The sequence below is a fragment of the Cryptomeria japonica genome, chromosome 7 (genome assembly GCF_030272615.1).
Source record: "Cryptomeria japonica chromosome 7, Sugi_1.0, whole genome shotgun sequence".
Taxonomy (NCBI): domain Eukaryota; kingdom Viridiplantae; phylum Streptophyta; class Pinopsida; order Cupressales; family Cupressaceae; genus Cryptomeria; species Cryptomeria japonica.
Window position 1 is genome coordinate 109,452,322 of NC_081411.1, and position 16,182 is coordinate 109,468,503.

General features: G+C 39.6%; 1 protein-coding gene across 1 annotated transcript in view; it reads right to left on the bottom strand.

Annotated features, from left to right (window-relative positions):
• LOC131049811 (uncharacterized) overlaps positions 1–16,182 on the bottom strand; it is a 209,809-nt gene that overhangs the window by 171,269 nt on the left and 22,358 nt on the right. The window lies entirely within an intron of this gene.

A 16,182-nucleotide genomic window follows, 5' to 3' on the forward strand; every position in this document is an offset into this window, starting at 1 on the left:
GACAAAAATCAAGGGAGTTATGGCTTAAGGAAGGTGACAAAAACACCAAATTCTTCCATAGATCAGCCATTGCCATTCACAATAAGAACAGAATATCGGAGATTAAGAGACCGGATGGGAACATTGTCAAAACTATGAGGACATTGCATTGGAAGCTATAAGATTCTTTGAATCTTTAATCAATGGTGGTGGCCAAAATGATCATGAAGCAAGAGTCAAACTTCTTAACTCAATCCCATCCATAAAATCTGGTAATCAAAATGCAGCTCTCTTTAATCCTATTATAATTGATGAAGGAAAATTACCTTCCAGCTGAATCCTAATAAGACTTCTGGCCCTAATGGCTTCCCTGCGGCTTTCTTCCAACAATTATGGGACATCATTGCTCAAGATCTACACCTCGTAGTAGAAGAATCAAGAAAGAAAATGACTATGTTAGGTGCTATAAATCACACCTTTTTGGCTTTAATCCTGAAAAAGCAAAACCCTCAACTGATGAGTGATTTTAGGCCCATTGCTTTATGCAACACGGTCTATAAACACATCATATCGGATGAACAAAGTAGATTTTCCCCTCGAAGATCTATTGTGGAAGGCATTATCATTGCCCATGAAACGCTTCACACGACTAGGAAAACCAAGGATTCTTGCATGATTTTAAAACTGGATATACTGAAAGCTTATGATATGGTGGACAAGGGTTTCTTAATTGAAATATTAAATAAATTTGGTTTTTGCAAGGAATGGATCACATGGGTCAAGAGTTGTTTATCATCCCCCAAATTCTCCGTTTTGGTTAATGGCTCATCTCATGGCTTCTTTTCCACGTCAAGAGGAATACGACAAGATGATCCAATGTCACCATTTTTGTTTATCATAATGGCTGAAGCCTTAGGTCGATCAATAAGAGCTCTTCAACAAGATGAGCGATGGCTTGGAGTCAATGTGGCAACAGGGGTTGAAAAAACTACTCACTTGCAGCTTGCCAATGATACCATTTTGTTTGGCTCGGCCTGTAGGAGAGAGGCAAGGACAATAAAATCATGCCTTGAGGATTACTGTATGGCTTCCGAGCAGAAAATCAATTGGAACAAATCTGAAGTGTTTTTTGGTCACCACTCCGATTAACTTGCAAGGTGTCTTATCAAGGATTCTTAATCTCAGAGCTGCAAACTTCCCAGGGAAATTTCTTGGAACCCCCCTCTTCATTGGTAGTAACAGAACTTGCTACTGGAAGCATCTTATTTATAAGTGCAAATCCAAGCTTGCAAATTGGAAAGGCAAGTGGTTATCCTCTACTGAGAAACTCACTATGATAAAATCGGTCCTCTTTGCACTACCGGTTTTTTCCATGGCGTGTCTGAGATTACCGATGGCTATTGAAGACGATTTGATCTCTATAATGAGAAATTTCCTATGGAATGGCTCGGATGACAAAGGAAAATTTCCTCTAATAGCTTGGAAAAAGATCTGCCAACCAAAAAAGGCAAGGGCTGGCATTCGACAAATTTTGATTATGAATTTAGCTATGGGTGCTAAATTGGTTTGGGAAATTTGCAGCGGTGGTAAACAAAATTGGGCAAGGATTCTAAAACATAAATATTTGGACTCCCTGGAGCCAAAAAGGATTCTCACTATAAACAACCCCCCAGAGGTTCGGCCATCTGGAATTTTATTGTGGAAAGAAGGGAAATCATAAGTGATCAGGTTACCTGGGATGTCAAGAATGGAAGGGATGCCTCCTTTTGGGTTGATTCTTGGGCTGGTGAAGCTGCCTTATGTCACAACCCTTCTCTGCAACCTATTATGGTAGAAACTTGTCGCCTCTGGGGTCAAAATATCCATGATTATGGTTACCCTATTCAAGAAAATGGCATTGCTAAGTGGAAATGGAACTCCTTGGATCCCTTGGACTTGGATCAGCACCAGAAAGACTTGTTTGCCGACATTCTCAGCAAAAGGGTTATTTTCCCTTCCCCTGATAAGGACATTATTAGGTGATGCGGTTCCTCTGATGGTAAATACAAGGTTTGTTCTAGTTACAAATTGAAAGAAGCATCTATAGACAAAAAGATTGGCCCGTTAATCTTTTTTGGCATCGACATCTCCTACCCAAAGCAGGTTCAGTTGCCTGGCTGGCTTGTCAAAGAAAGATTCTAACTAAAGAAAGACTCCATTCAATGGGCATCAATGGACCTGTTGACGTGTATTTTGTACACAATCATACACAGAATAAAATACCATTAGGCATCTTATCCTCTCTTGAGAAAATAGTCTCTAACTGCTGAAGATCTGCAAAAAGGATCAGTTAGGTGGACTCCAAGGTTCTTTTAGTGGGGTCTCCACGTGTGGACAAGCTTTTTTAGTGGTATGATGTGATTTGCTGTTTCCTTCAAGGCTTCTTACGGATTCAATAGTTCGAAGGTTTCACTAATCTAAAAGGAACTTTCAAAAAATAGAAAAAGATAGGGTTTAAGAGGTCTAATCTAGCCTAACCCTATGAACGACTTAGCATGAATGAGATTTGGCAAGACTCAACCAATTTCAATTTCGCCATAAGACAACAACTCAACTGAAATTAGTGCGATCTTCTAAGGTAATAATGATGTTCAATGCATCAAAGACCAAGGACACTACTACGAAGGTACATATCCTAGATACGAAAATGCTTGAAGGTTAAGGACTCAAGGTGTTTTCCAGTCGACCACACAAGGCGTTCCTACAATCAGCAAGAAGCTAGTGGTTTGGATTGCGAATCCTACCAAATATCAAATCTCACACTTAGTCTTTCTAATTAACAAACTACTTTGATTGAGCGTGATTCAAGTACATCCAACAACCATGAAGATAACTCAAGAAACTTGCAACAAAACACCATAACTTCAATATTTTATTGATTTCCAAGTCATCATATACAACAATTGCTTGAACTTCTCTCTTCAAGACTCAATCTTGCTACAAAATAAAAATTGCTTACAATTCTAATCTCTCTATTTCACTCTTAACTCTATTCTCTATTAACTGACCATTCTGTTACAAATGAAATGAAAATGGGGGTATAAATAGCCTCCCCAATTACAATGAAAGGTCCAGATTGAAAGTAAATCAACGGACAAGATCATGACACCTAAACCCTAATTAGGGTTTGTTACAAATGACCTCCTTTTTACTGAACAATATTAAATACATAGCCAAATATTAAATTTGGCACAAAAATCTAGGAGGTATCAACCAATGAGAAATAAGATGTCATGTCATCTGCAACAACCTTTCATCTAGAATCTTATTCCCTTTCCAATTTTCTTTCTTAGCATATGCAATGAATTTTGTCACAATTCCTTCGATTTCTGTGATTGGAATCTCGGGAAGATTCTTGATACTCTCTTCTAAGTGGATAACCTGATCAAATGCATCTAGAAGAGCTGTGTCCCAAGTAGGTTCAAGTTCCTTTGTTCTATCAATCAGGAGCATGGTGGCATACATTTGATCATACTGCTCATCTGTAACATCTGCGTCCTTGCGAAAGATGATCTTGATTCTATCTTCAAATTCTTGTAAATCCACATCTGTCTCGACCTCGATCCTTCTGCCAAGAATGGTACGAAGTACCTCAAATACCCTGTCCTGGATCGGATTGATCACCTCCTCAACTTGACCACATCTAACACTGATGTCCTCAAAGAGAACACTCTTTATATGGAGTAAGGTTGACCACTGAAACAAACTGTGAGAATCACCCTCTAAGATCCTCTCTTGTGCTAAAATTCTTCTAGATGTATGTCTTATAACCTTCAAGACAGGGATGACAACGTCCTTGGTATGGGCAAATGCAGCTACTGTTGCCATCAATCTGTGGATTATCTCAAGAACTTGGATAGCCTGATGGGTGATCTTCGACATCCTTGTAATAAACTCAATGGCCACCGTGTGAGATCTATCCATCCAATTACATGTACGCTGGACCATATTCCTGAATCTTTCTGCTTCATTAATTGATTGAAGGGGCAATGCCTGCAATGGTGATCTAACTGGATCCTGACGTCCCAAAGGTTCATTGATGTGACTGAAATATGTCCTCCATGCACCGACCTCTCTCTCGAGCTTTCTATTCTTTTCTACTTCTTCTCTAAACTTATCCTTCAATGCCTCAAATGTGTCGGTGGCATCATCTAAAGTCTGCTCTGCTGTGGATGGTCCTAACTCAATAGTCTGTATGTGATAGTCCTCTGCTAAGATCTCACCCTCATATTTGTCTGCTGCCGGTGTAGCTATCTGCAGTTTTCTAGATCCAGTCTCATCTCGAATCATCTTGGACATCTTTGTAGCCTTCTTCTTCTCTGTTGTCATATGTGAGCGTCCAACAAGGCTCTCTAAATCGATTGCACTGTCCTCGTCCTCAATTACGATCACCTTAGTCAATCTTTCCTTCAACCAATCTGGGATATTTGATCTTGTCTCTTGAACTTGAATTTCTTTGTGTACTACTTCTTCTTGTCTGGGAGGAGATGTTACTTCATTATCATTATCTAAATCATAGTCTTGGAGAGATCCATCGGATGAAACATGCTGTGCCTGTTCTTCCTCCTGTCTATCATTCTGTACCATCGATTCCATGGATTCTTCCACTCGAACTGTTCTATCTTCTGGCCTGGAAGAAGTACCTGGTGTTTGGTCTTTGTTAGCACCTTGCTTTTTCTTGGAAGGCTCTTTCTTTTCTGATCTTTCCTTTCTCTTTGAACCTCTCGGATGGAGATTGCCCTCACTGGCACATCGAAGGTTACCTTCACCTGAATTCCTAGGATTAGGATTGCCTTCACTAACACTGGCTCCACCTTCGGCTGGCTTTTCTTCCAAAGTAAAAGACATGGCTATGCCTTGTTCTCTCAACTTCTGATAATGAATGTCTACCCATCTGCGAGTACAAGACAAGACTGGTGCCATCAAATCATCTAAATCCACGGCTTCGGGCTCATTCCAATTCAAACTTATTGTTTTGCTCTCTCTATCATATGAAGATTGGATGTGCCTGCCGTTGTCCTGAGCTTGGTCGGCTACTCTGTAAATCTTACATTTCCTGATGAAATCCAAAGGCAATCTAGAATGTATCTTGCGTTTCACTTCGAGATCATCTAGGAGATTCATCATAAAATCTTCAATTTGGTACTCATGTCTAAATCTTCTACCGACTGTCTCCTCTAAATGTCCATGAGGATCAAAACTATTCCTCCAAGCAAAAGATGAAAAAGGATACAAGGCTAACTCCCTCTCTGCGTCATCCATGGCTGAGACATTGGGACATACCTCAACTGAATTACCCAAAATAATAGGTACCTGAACTCCATTCTGATGTCTGTGTCTGAATGCCTTCACATATGCTGCCAACTGCCTTGTTACTTCAAGTAACACAATCCTGTCTGTCGGGTACCTCGGCAACATGTATGGAGGTAAAGGACATCCATACACTCTAATGTAAGTGAACTTGGGAAACTGAATGAACCAAGCACCGTACCTTTTGATTAATTCCTGGGCATCCTGAGATAATCTGTTGTGAATCCCTCCTTGCAACGTCCTGGTGATGTTCATCGTGAAAGTATCATTGATTAACTTGTAGTTCTTCCCTGGTGGATGATGCAAGTGGGTATAGGATTCACAAACTCTGACCTCGCCGGGTCCTCTTCCTATCAATCCTCTGTGAGGTAGTCCTGCGTACTCAACGCTCCTGATTAAGGCATAGATGACATATGAACTCATGTGGAAGGACTTAGTAGCCCTGAGTCTTCTCAATTATACGTCTAAGCAATGGCTAATTATCCTAGCCCAATGTATTGTACCTTTCCTTGAACAATCACCTGGATGAAATAAAACATCCATTTCTCAAAATAGAAGGCATGAGGTGCTCCTGTAACTCTGTTGAGCATGGTAATCAAATCTCTGTACTCCTCTTGGAAATCAATCCGGTGTGGTGTGTTCGGTACTTTGCTCAGACGGGGACGACTCTTAAGTAGCCAGTTCTTATTGATCATGCTTAGGCAAGCATCTGGATCATCATCGTACACTGATCTGGCTCCTTCAATGCTCTTGTATATCATGTCCCTGTGCTCTGGAAGATGGAAGGCTTCACTTATGGCCTCCTCTGAAAGGTACGCCAAAGTGTTTCCCTCATTGGACACAATTGTCCTGGACTGTGGATTGTAATGACGGGCACACTCGATCATCAACTCGTGGCACTGAATAGCTGGAGGAAAACCGGCCGCCTTGATAATGCCACTCTCTATTATTCTCCGGGCGACAGGTGATGGCTTGCCGATGTAAGGGACTTCTCGGAACTTCTTCGTGCTAAAGTTTCCCAAGTTTGTATCTCCAACGTTGCTCCACTTGGACACGATCTTGGTCTCCACCTCTTCAGTCTTCTGATCTTCTTTCATGAGAGCCGAGCGACTGGTGGATGCTCCCGCCTTAGGGGTCGCCATACCTACACAACATTTCATTATAAGAAGTAGATTTTGCAATAAATAACGTAGATAAGAGAGATAGATTTTAGGAAACCTCATGATAAGTCCCTAGAGTTATCATTTCCTAAAAAAAACAACGATTGAGCTAAGAGATTCAAAATTTCAAAATTTGAAATATGACGATGAATGAATAAAACAATAAAAATTAAATCGCCATACCTTGATAGAGAGCTAACTCTAGAATGCAAAAACAAAATTCGCCTAGGCAAAATTTGAGGTATAAGATAATCTTCAATATGATTCCCTCAAAATATACTTCGCCACCTCTGGAGAGAACGTGATCTTCAAGTAATGCCTTAGACGTGGTCTTAAATGATCTCCAAATTCGCCTTTGGTGTGGTCTTAGATGGATCTCCAAGTTCGCCCTTGGTGTGGTCTTCAAATTCGCACCACCTTTTGATAACTACGCGCCACCCTTGGATGAATGAAATTCGCACCACCTTTGGCCTTCAACGCAATTCGCACTCCACACAAGATGATACTAGCGCCACCTTTGGTTTGAAATCGCACCACCTTTGAACACACTTCGCACTATATTCGCCTCTTCTTGATTCACATGAAGAAAGGTAAAAATGATTATGTGAAAATGAACGTTTCACTCCCCTTATAAATAGCGCTCATACCCTTTCACCTCTTAGGCCGACTTGACAAATAAAACCATTTTTTAAATGATTTGCAATAAAATAACAAGGCCGACTTGCCTAATTGGGCGCTTCAAATCGATTTTTATATTAATTAAATAATTAATTATTAATGCCTTGCGTTTTTTTAAATGAGAATTTCGATTTTTAATAAAGGCAAAAAAATAATTAATAAAAGATAACGCCATATTAAATGCTAAATAAAAATGGATTTTCAATTTTTTAATCGATTTAGCATTTAAGGAAATTTAAATTTGTTTGTTTGGCGCCAAAATTGGAAAACAAAGGGACGTACCTCATCGCTCTGGTCCCTTGGAGAGGGACAGGAGCGATTCACCATTTTGTCTTGACTTTTGCATTTCTTACGTCCAACTCCTTCATCTCCACGTTAAAAATCGATCACCTTGATGGTCCTTCGAATTTGATCGCCTTGTGTGCGCATATGGGTGTCCTTTAAGTGCACATCGCCCTGGTCCTTGTCCAAAGGACAGGAGCGATCTTCTTGTTTTCATGTCCATCTTGCATCTTTCAACTTCGATCTTTTATTGTGGGCGAATAACATCCTTTGTTCGTGTCTTTTGCGCTTATTCCATTTGCTCGCATGAAGTTTTGAGTGTATTAAAGGGATCATCGCCCTTGTCCCTTGGAGAGGGACAGGAGCGATCCATGTCCTTTCCTTGACCTTGTCAACTTTGCACTTCGATCTTTATTGTAATGCCCTTCAAACGTCGTCCTTCACCTTACCTAACCTTGCTTCGCTTTGATCTTGAAGGAACGTGCGTGCTTTTGATGATATCGCCTTGGTCCTTGTCCAAAGGACAGAAGCGATGTGAGGCTTTTACATTATTTGGTGATGTTTGGACGTTCAAAACCCTTGCGAATTATCTTCAAACGACGCCTTGGACCATATGCTATCTTAGGACGTCTTGACTTAGCTTGATCTTGAAGCAAAACAAGGAATCCAAAGCAAATCGCCCTGGTCCCTTGGAGAGGGACAGGAGCGATATAGTCTCCATGCTCAAAATAATGATCATTTCACGTTCAAAAACTCTTGTTTATCATCCTTTTACCATACCATGGACCCTCTAAAACATTGCAATGTCTTGTCCTTACGTAAATTTTGCATGAAATGGCCAATGCATCTAACATCGCCTTGGTCCCTTCCTAAGGGACAGGAGCGATCTATGTTATAGGGTGTCAATTTCTTCATTTTAACGTCCTTTGAGTGTTTGCGCATGATGAAGACGCCTTGAAATGTCCCTCGCCACCTTGTCTTGACTTGTGTCGACCTTGAACTTCGGAGGAACGACCTTGAACTTGCGAGGGACGTATCTTCACCATTGTATCGCCCTGGTCCCTTGGAGAGGGACAGGAGCGATCCTTCCTTTGTGGCCTTCATCTTATTTTGCCAGGTTCCAAGTTTATATTCAACGGATTCGTCCCTCTTCACTCCATTCGTCCATGCCTTGACATTGTTTGTAATTTTCCAAAAAGAGGTAATTATATCAAAAATCGCTCTGGTCCCTTCCTGAGGGACAGGAGCGAACTAGTCATTTAGCATTGGTATGGACGTCCCAAAAATCTTCAATTTATATTCAATGCATTCATCTCATGTTCTCCTTCGTTTTTGAACGTAAACTTGCCTTGACCCTTGTCTGGATTTTGCAAAATGGAGGAAATCGCTCTGGTCCCTGGGAGAGGGACGAGAGCTACAAGGTACCTCGCCCTGGTCCCTTGGAGAGGGACAGGAGCGATTTAGTCAATATAGGTCATTTTCCTTCATTTTTTGCACCTCAAATTATATTCATTTGGCAAAGTATCTTCCTTCGGACGTCCTCCAATTGCTGAGTCATCAAAATCTTGCATGGACATGGCGAAATTTGAATTGTAGCTCCGGTCCTTCACTGAGGGACAGGAGCGATTTTCCTTCTGGAGGCCTTTCCGCGCTCATGAAAATCTTCAATTTATATTCAAATGGAAGATCTTGTCGTTCTTTATCATTTCAAACGTAAAATTTGTCTGGACTCTGTAGGGACGATGAGATATTTGAAATTGAGCTCCCGTCCTTCACTGAGGGACAGGAGCGATTTTGCTCCTACAGGCCAAAATAACAAGATTTTTCACATTTTAACACTTCACGAGGCAAAAACAAATCAATTCTGATGCCCAGGATCAAACTTCAAAAAAGTCAAAATTTGGTCAAAATATTCAATCAGACAAAAATTCACATTGACGGTCATCATTTAGACAAGTTTAAGCTCTGCATGAATATTCCAATTGAAAATTAGACCATTTTGGCGAATTTATTGCATTCAAAATTTGCATTCTAGAAAAGAAAGCTCAAAAGCTCTCAAAAATGACTGGATTTTGGCTTGAAAAGGCAAGATTTAAAACCCTAAGGCTTAGCCCTAAATCCAGACGACTAACGGACTAACAAAACCCTAAAAACGAAAGCGAAAACAAGCGAAAAGAGGGGGTCCCCATTTGCGATGGGGCGATGTGTGAAATGGTCACAACAGGACCCAGTAGATGCATTTTATGTCAACAACAAGAGGAGACTGCGGATCATCTACTTCTCCACTACAAATTCTCTAGTCACTGTTGATGGCATTTCATGGGAAAATTGAGAATCTTCGGCCCCTTTCCATCAAGGTTGGATGAGTGGTTTTTGCAATGGCATAAACCAAAAGGAAAGGCTATATTTGCTGATTTACTTTATATTTTGCCATCTCTTCTGATTTGGGAAATTTGGAAATAAAGGAATCGCAAAATTTTCCAAGGTAAAGAGATGAGCTTAACAACTCTATGTGGGAAAATTAAGAACCATCTGACTGAGCTCCTGAATGAGGTTGCTCAATCCAAATCATTAAAGAAAAATATATATATGGACTGGGATTGGAAGATTAAGCTGGCACTTCCAAATCTGCTCATTCCACCGCTTTTTGGCAAGGGATCCCCGGTGGATCAAGTCAATCCAAGATTGGGTGTAAAATGGGAAGCGTCAGAGCCTAGGTGGTTCAAGGTAAACTTCGATGGTGCTTCCGCTGGTAACTCAGGTTAAAGTGGTATTGGGTGTATATTGAGGAATTCCGATGGTATTTGTATAAAAGAAATCTCTAAAAAGATTGGAGTTGCTACTAACAACGAAGCTGAATTCAGAGCGGCTTTAAGAGGACTACAGCTAGGGATGGAGCTTGGGGTGCAGAGAATTCATTTGGAGGGAGACTCACTAAATGTGGTTAATGCTGACCGTTGTAACAACACCCCTAGTTGGCGCCTTAACGAGTGGCTTCAACCGATTCTGGTGCTACTAGCCACCTTTGATGAATTTCGAATTAGCCATATCTCTAGGGAAGGCAATGGAGAGGCTGACAGACTTTCTAAAATGGCGATTGTTGATGGTGACACCCCCTAGGTACTCTGATTGGGTCTTTCTGACTGGTTTGTTATCCAAGATGAGCTTCCACCGGTTGATATGGTCCGATTATCTTGCCAGCAATGGTGCTTTCCTATTAAGTTTGTTGGTTGTGGTCTCAACTGATTGTCTTCTCCTTCCGATTGATTTGTTTCTCCGATTGACCCACCGGTGATGGTGCTAACTAGTTGTATTGCCTCCACCGGTTGACATGGACTCCCGACTATCTTACTGGTGGTGGTGCTTACCGGTTGAGTTACTTGCCGGTTGCGTTCTCCATTTCTCCTTCCACTTGAGATGTTTCTCCAATTGACCTACCGGTTGTGGCGCAAACTGGTTGTATTGCCTCCTCGATTGGGCCCCTATATTTTTTATTTAACCTAAGGGGCATGGTTCCCAATGGATTGATCAACAAATTGATTTGGTTCACCAGTTAAGGTTTCTTCTTGCCACCGAGACGTGGCTTTCTACCGTCAATATTGGTATGTGCCAGTATGAGCACCATGGCAATTGGACATTAATTGATATCTAGTTACAAATAGATACTATCAAGATATGCATATAATTACTTCATGGATAAAGACAGTGGACATTAAGTTGACGAACTTTGTCTCAGAAGTTGATTGGATACTGTCACTTCACGTGTGTGTGTATTTAATAGGCATGAACTACTTGCCAGGCGCCCGTATCCCCTGGTTTGATGTCTTGCTACTTAACAAAGGAATGCCCTCATTTTCCCATAAAACATTTGCATTCTCCGCTTGGTGAGCTGCAATTGAACCCCCAATTCTCCTTGAAGCTACTTGTCGACAGATGGCCTTATAGGGGCGAAATCACTGACAAATGTTTGGAGGAGGTCCTCTACTCTCGACACCCTCTTATTCTTCACAGCATTAAAATGATATTGGGGAAGGAATTCCTTATGGCTCATCACAGGTACAGAGTCAATGCCGATATCCTAGCCTTTTTCCTTGCAATGGTGATATACATGGGGACTAGCAAGCAGAGAGCGAAGCTTTTAACTCAAATGGTGTTTAAACACCACCTGCTGGGGGAAATTGATGTCGCGTTGGACAATATTGATGGCAACCTAAGAATACCGCTTCCCCAAAATTACTATATGTCCTTGAGCAACGGGGCAGAGGTGAGAAAGTTTGTGATTGTGAACTCTCTGGACTATGATGCTCTTCAAGAAACCTAGTCTGCCATTCTCAGTTACCGTTTCTTGCCAAAAATGGTTGGGTCCTGATCCTAGTTCATGCCCAGTCCTGGTCCGAGCCTGGTTCGACCTGCGTCCCACCTGAGTCCTACCCATGTTCCCTGTGGGTCCTGCATGAACCCAGCTGCCTCGGCAGGACTCGAGTGGGACCCAGGTCGAACTAGGGAGGACCCAAGTGAACCCAAGCCCATGGGTTCCCAAAAAGGGGCCCATGGGTTAGAAAACAATTAAAAACCAAATTTTTTAATCTTATTTTAACATCTAAACCCTAATCCGCCCCTTTATGATGCATTTCATGCATCAAAACATGCATTCAACTCGTTCTACTTGCATTTTTGAAGATTTTTTCTCTACAATCAGGTTTCTTAGTTTTTGTATTTTTCTTCGAAGGTGATGACTACGAAGGTGTGAGACACGCATCAAAGGCGTACGAATCACTGGAGAAGGAAGATTTAGCCATTAAAGGTAAGTGAATCTGAATTTTTTTCAATTTTTCAAGAATTTTTCCAAGTTTTTTTGAAATTTTTAAATTTTTTTTAAAAGTTTTTTAAAGTTTTTTTAATTTTTTCTAAAGAAGTCTTGTATATTTTTTTACACTTTGTATGCATAGTATGGGGTTATAATGCAGAAATTTTAATAATTTTTTTCAATAATGTTGTGCTTTCTCTTTTTATTTTAGGTGCATTATTCATATAATCATACATAATGGCTGGAACTGAAAGTGCAAGTGCAAGATCTAGTTCAGTTGCAAATGTCCGAACTGAAAATACACCCTTTAAAATTGATCAAGATTCACCACTTTGGCATTATACAACAATGATCAAGCCAATGTCTGGTGGTGGGGGTTTTGTTTGGCAGTGCAACCATTGTGGCACTAAGTATACCAGCTCATACTTTCGAGTGAAAGGCCACCTTTGTTTCTGTTATCAATGAAGCCTGCACCCTCTGCTAAAGATGTGAACTTCAGCTGCCTATTGAAACATGGGAACACTTCGAGGTTGTGGGTAACCTGAAAACTGAAGTGGACCTCCAGAGTAAGTTGGTTCTTTTCAAATTCTTCACCTAAACTAACAATTTCTTCAGGGAAAAGAGTGAGGAGAACATATGAAACTAAAATCTAAACCTAAGGTGATGCACCAGATGATATGTTGAAATTCAAATAAGCAAATGATACACAGTATAACAGTGATAATGAAGCTCTCTTACACTAACCAACAACCCATAATCTCTGCATCAATACTTCATAAGAAGTCTGGATAATCACAATCCTAAGAGGAAAAACTCCTCCTTTCACAACCTAAGACTGATAATTACTAAAAAACATAGCTTATGACCTGCAAGAGTATATGTATTTCTGTATAAGGCATCAACAGAAAGTGCAATTTTAAGAGGGGCAAAAGCAAACCACAAAGAACTACCTAACACTAAAGATACACAATAACAGAAAAAATGAGAAGGTACAAGCTATTATCCCTGCCAAAAGGTATCACCAAGCTTTATTATTCCTGAAAATGTGTTACAAAAACATTCCCTCTTGCAGAAATAACTCAGAAATTACAATCTGCCAAAGAAGATGAATGAAGAAGAACCCCTACAAAGAAGAAGGATGGTAGTATATATGCTTTCCAAAAAGCAGATAAGGAATAATATATTCCACCTCCTCTTGGGCGAGCAGAAACAAAAACCCACTTTCAAAAGACCTAAAAGAAGTCTAAAAGAGAGAAAACTGGGCCAAAAGTCAAGCCCACCCATGCTGCAACCATAAAAGCTCCTAAATGCATCATAAATGGTCCCAAAATATCCCCTGACAGGCCTGCAAGCCTTCTTAAATGCCAAAAATATCTCCTTGACTTCTCAATAAATGAAAATAAATATCTGTTAAAGTGATTCAAAATTTATTACTTAATTGAATATTTGTTTAATTTCATTTTTATATTTAAAGTCAAAACTTAATAACATGAAAATAATTAAGTTATTTATTAAAGTGATTAAATTCACTTTAACAAGTAATTTATCATTTTTATTTATTAAAATTTTATAAATGCAATAAGAAAATATTTGTTAAAGTGATAAATTTTAAATCAATTTAGTAAACATTTTTCTTACTCCATTTATTAAATTTTTTGACTTTAAAAATAAATATGAAATTAAAAAAATAAAAATTAAGTAATAAATTTAAATCATTTTAGTAAATAGTTATTTCATTTAAACTTAAAACCTATGCTCAAAAAGTTTTCATTAATAAATAATATTTATTAAGTGAGTTAATAATGTCACTTGATAAATATTAATATTTAATGAAAACTATTAAGTGATATTATTAACTCACTTAATAAATATTATAAGGAAGAAAGCCTTTTATTACAACGATCCCCCTTAGGCAATCACAGGAAAAAGATGCAGAAGGAAAGAATGAAAATGAATTGCCTAAGTCATCGATGAATATGATATAGGGTATGAATAACCCTAAAATGTATCATTTCTTCCTCATTTTTCATTGTCCATTTACATCTTCGCTGGAAGGTGCCGCCAAGGGTTTTCCTATAGGCGATAATCTGCAGTTTTGTTGATTTCGAGCCTCCATTTGTGCCACCATGGTCGATTTTCTGGTCTCTTTTAGCTGGGAGTGATTCTTCCTCGGCCGCCATGCTGCACTTCGCATTTTCGAGGGTTTGTATGAGCACCAACTGGAGGGAAATTGGGCTCCGTTGATGTGTGTTGGGCGTGGATTTGGAAGGATGAAGGGCGTATTTTCTGCACCTTTCGAAGGCATTTTTTTGAACGCATTCCACTGGGACTTTCGGTAAAATGTGAAAAGCTGCAAACTTGAGAAGTGACCATCTTCTTTTGATGATTCAAAGTCGAATCTAGGCCCAAAAGAAATTATACTTCTGCCGATTCTACTACTAGGCACAAACTTTCTGATTCTGGGCACTATTTTCTATAGATTTCCGCCATTAATGGCTGCTTCAAGTGCACATTTTTGACATTTCATTTCGATTTTCTGGCATATAGCAGTCAACGTGGGTAAAAATGTTGATTTCTGTTCTTTGGCATTTTCCCCTTCCACGTTCACAAATAAAACCCATCCTCTAGCTTATCAGATTCTTTACACTATTGTTTGCACAATAAAATTGATAGCTGACCTTGAATTCGACAAATCATCTCGGATCTTGTAAAATCTGTGCCATACGCATGCCCTAACATTACATCAGATTTTGATCTTTCTGATAGAGGCTCTAATTGACTGAATTTTTGTGATTTGTTGGCTGTATACTTTGTTCTTTTGCTGCTGCAACTGCGATATGACTGCTTCCCACCTCTTAGACTCATCGTGGATGTATTTTGTCATTGTCGAATGACTGTATTTTTTCAGATTCTTCATTGTTGCTCCCAGCTCTTAATTCACTGTTGATGACTCTTCAACTGCTGCAATGTTTGCATCTATTGTATATAACAGCAACTGGCTCATTTACTGCTCTTTCTATTATTTGATCTTGATATAACTTGATTGTTTGAGACCTTGCTATTGTGTAATAATATGTGCTGCACATGCAGTCTTTAAAAATAATTTTCTTTGTCAGATGCAGATGCCTGATTTTTATTTGCATCTGTCCACTTGGCCTTGATGTAACTCTTAAAATCCATCATGCAACAATGAATAATAGGTATTATGACTGCATTTTGATGATTGCCTTAACCTTTTTTCAAAGGAATCCATTTTGTCTTTATGTTTGAAGAGCCCGTATTACATAGGAGTTATTATAAACATGAAACTCCCCTTACTGCTGTCAACTGCCATAATGCTTCTAGCTTTTTCTTTTTTAAATACAAAACCACTCATATTGCTGCTCATACCTATTTTGATTCTTGTCTGCATCATTTTCCGAGATATGACTGCATACCTTTGTTGAATTTATATGAGCTGGGCTCAACCCTTGTGGGAGCCTCATTGGTGAAACTATGACCAGCAAGCTACCCCTTCCTAATCTTGCACATGAAGCAAACATGTTAGCAATAATATGTATATGTATGGTGATTTTCTTTCGATCTAATATTTGCTTTTCCTGAGATCTTCTGCGATGCTGACTATATGCACCTGATGCATGTAGGGACTATATATACATGCATGCATTAGTATACATGTTAGGAATGTAAATAGCCATTGCTTAGAACAAAATGGTCTAACCCATTGCATATTTAACTCCTTTGCAGATACCAGAAGACAAAGACAGACAAGGACGAAGCAGCAATACAGAGGCAATCGTCAAGGCTACTCCAGCCGTTCCAGTCATTCAGGCAATGACTGGTTCCACTCTCAACATGCTCTCTTAATTTTTGTACTTATGCATACATGCTTATGTATTTCCTTCTTGCACCTGATACATGTAGCTA